General features: G+C 35.1%; 1 long non-coding RNA gene across 1 annotated transcript; it reads left to right on the plus strand.

Annotated features, from left to right (window-relative positions):
• Positions 1-456: 456 nt before the first annotated feature.
• Positions 457-2535, plus strand: LOC141630513 (uncharacterized). The gene is made up of 3 exons (XR_012537506.1): positions 457-664; positions 803-908; positions 2180-2535. It is a non-coding gene; the product is annotated as an uncharacterized LOC141630513 (long non-coding RNA).
• The last annotated feature ends 397 nt before the right edge of the window (positions 2536-2932 follow it).

Consider the following 2932-nt stretch of genomic DNA (forward strand, 5'->3'; position numbering starts at 1 on the left):
AAACATATAATTACACACCACCTGTTTATCACCCGATCCACTCATTTCATCCATGGATGATGGATGGATGGTTGATGGATGATATGTTTCACGGATGACGGACGGGTTGGATGAAATTTTAAAAGAACAGATGGATGACGGATGAAGCTTCACCGGACCCGAACCCGATCCATTGACATCCTTATTCATCACTAGTAGAAAAAGTGTTATTGACATCGCCCTCATAACATCACTTTTTAATAAAAACGATGTAATTTATAATAATAGAGTTATTAACATCGGTTTTTCAAAAGAAACGATGTTATTCATTTTATTTTTATTACTTACATCGATTGTTTAAAAACCCATAATATTTTTACATTGCAAAAGTTTTGTTAAAACCGATAAAAATTTATTTACATGGTATTTACATTGCATCGTTTATAACCGATGTCACAAAAGTCGTTTACACGACAATCCCGTAAAAGCAAAACCGACTATTCAGTTGCCTCTTCCATAATTTTCACAATACCCTTAAGCTTCCCACAAAAACTCACGCACAAACCCTCCTCTTCACACCAGGTTGACCACCACACCTTCAAAGCTGCAACTTTTCCTCTTTGACGCTGTCACTCCTGCTATCCCACCGATCGATTGATCTTTCGATGACTTATGGTTGATTAAGGTAAGTATGAATCATAATTTTTCTTATTGTTTCTCCTTTATCTCATTTCATATTACGTATCCGTTGCGTAATAATAGTCACAGTAACTATATTGTATGCATATAACGGTTTTAATTAACACAATCGATTAAAATGAAGGAGAAACCTGGGGAAGGAGAGAAAATTGAACAAGGTTTGAGTCGAACCGTCGTCGGACTGTAATTTGATGAGGTTGTGATAAGCAGATTTTTAGGACAAACATAAGGTACGCAAAGCAGGAGATGAACAGTATTTGAAAATGTAATATACTTAAAGAAGTAATTTCTAATTATATACTCTTCATTCTTCACAGGACATTTTTAGGCTTGGGTAATTTTCTATAGTATTCATGCCAATCGTCAATTTTACATTCTTCATTCTTCACAGATCATTTTTATATCCGCATTTGATAATTATCCGAATAGTTGAGGGGTTTGAAGACCAAGGCCTCGGCTTACTGCTTCTAGTCTTCCCACAGAGTAGTTATAGACATGGACAAATACTTCTTAGAGATAAAATAGCAAGCATTTAAACCAAACTAAATAACAGAATCCGATCTTGTACATTGCTAAGCAGATTAAGGAAGTCAGATGTTTAACAAAACTATAGAGCTTAAAGGTCTCTCTAACTATTTAAATGCTCTATTATCTCATTATATAAATTACCTTTACATAGAGTTAGAGTTTGAACCCCTGCTACATACGGAGTACTTAATAATTAAGATGTTTAATCAGGCTTTCTGAAGTCCTTTCCTAACCTCTAAAAATTCTTGCATTTCTTTCAATCCAAATCTTGTTTACAGTTGCTACAGGACTACAAATAAACCAGTTCTTAGCCTAATATTTCTCACGTTTCATGCTTCTGATGATGAATAACTTACTAAGATGTTTAATCAGGCTCCTTTGTTTCCGGATGATGAATAACTTACTAATGATCCTTATTAACTAGAAACAAGGTATTGGGTTTTCTACCATCCTTGATCAGTTCTGGTTGGTTTTAGTAAGAATTGCGGTGGTTGTAATGTTGTATAGGCTGTTACGATGAGTACATTTTAGTTTGGCTGCTAGCTGTGTGCCCAACAGTTGTATCATTATAATAAGTCCTTTTTTTCAAATTTGCGCCAGAGTAGGGATACACAGGTGATTGTGTATTTCCCTTCTTATTCCTTCTCCGTTGGGTGATATAAGCTAGTTTTCTTCATTGAATCCGTATTGCCATTATAATGCAACCAGTGTAAAAACTTGAACCTTTTAACAACATTTCTTTCCCCACATTATTCGTTAGGATAGGCAAGAACTCGTATTATGGTGTGTATGAATTATGAATATGAATAAACAAAAATGGGGTAGCCATTAATTAGATATGAATGGTTAAATATATTCATACTTCAACTTTGGGGTAGATATTATTTTTATCACAATATTTTAATTACGTCTTTCTTTACAAATGTATGTATACATTTTATATGCTTATAAATTTTAATTTGTAATAATGTAGCTTCTTATATGACTATGGGATACAACGTGGAGTGACGAAAAAGCTATTTGGATTTTCATGTCCTCACTGCCTACTTGATTGGTAATATGACCAATCTGGTGGCTCATGGTACCAGTCGAAGTCGTAACTTTGTGAGTTTCCTTCTATTCCTCCTTGTATCTTAACCCAATATCTATGTTATCCAACTCGGATGCAAGTGTTAGGCGGGACACTTTGTTAAGGTGTACTGTCGAAGTAACACAGCACAATAGCACATCATCCTTTGTTTGATATGGTTAATTGAATACTAGACAAATTCCCTGCATTTTTATTTTATGACCCATGGTGGAAGTTGGAGTTGCTCGAAGATTGTCGTCATGGTAACCAAGCTAGTTTGGAAATATGACAAACTTGGTAGTTCGCGGTCGTACCCAAACTTGAAACTTTGTGTATTTTAATCATTGATCCAGGACCATGAATGATTTTACCCGGTCATGGACCGGATCCTTAATTTTATTTCGGTTTTTAACAATCGTTTTAATCTTTGCTCTCGATTTAAATTTGAAAGCCGGAATTCGATTTTAAAACCCCTAAGTTTACCTTGACTTTCCATTACATTTTCGTTCTTCCTTTTTGTTTTTCATCTTCCCTTTTTTTATTCGCATTTTGAGGCGTGCGTTCACCAATGGACGGTTCGAAAGGATGATTCATGTCAGCCGACCCCAAATCATTTTGGGATTAAGGCTCTGATGTTGTTGTTGTATTCCCTCGTTA

The sequence above is a fragment of the Silene latifolia genome, chromosome 2, assembly GCF_048544455.1.
Source record: "Silene latifolia isolate original U9 population chromosome 2, ASM4854445v1, whole genome shotgun sequence".
NCBI classification, from domain to species: domain Eukaryota; kingdom Viridiplantae; phylum Streptophyta; class Magnoliopsida; order Caryophyllales; family Caryophyllaceae; genus Silene; species Silene latifolia.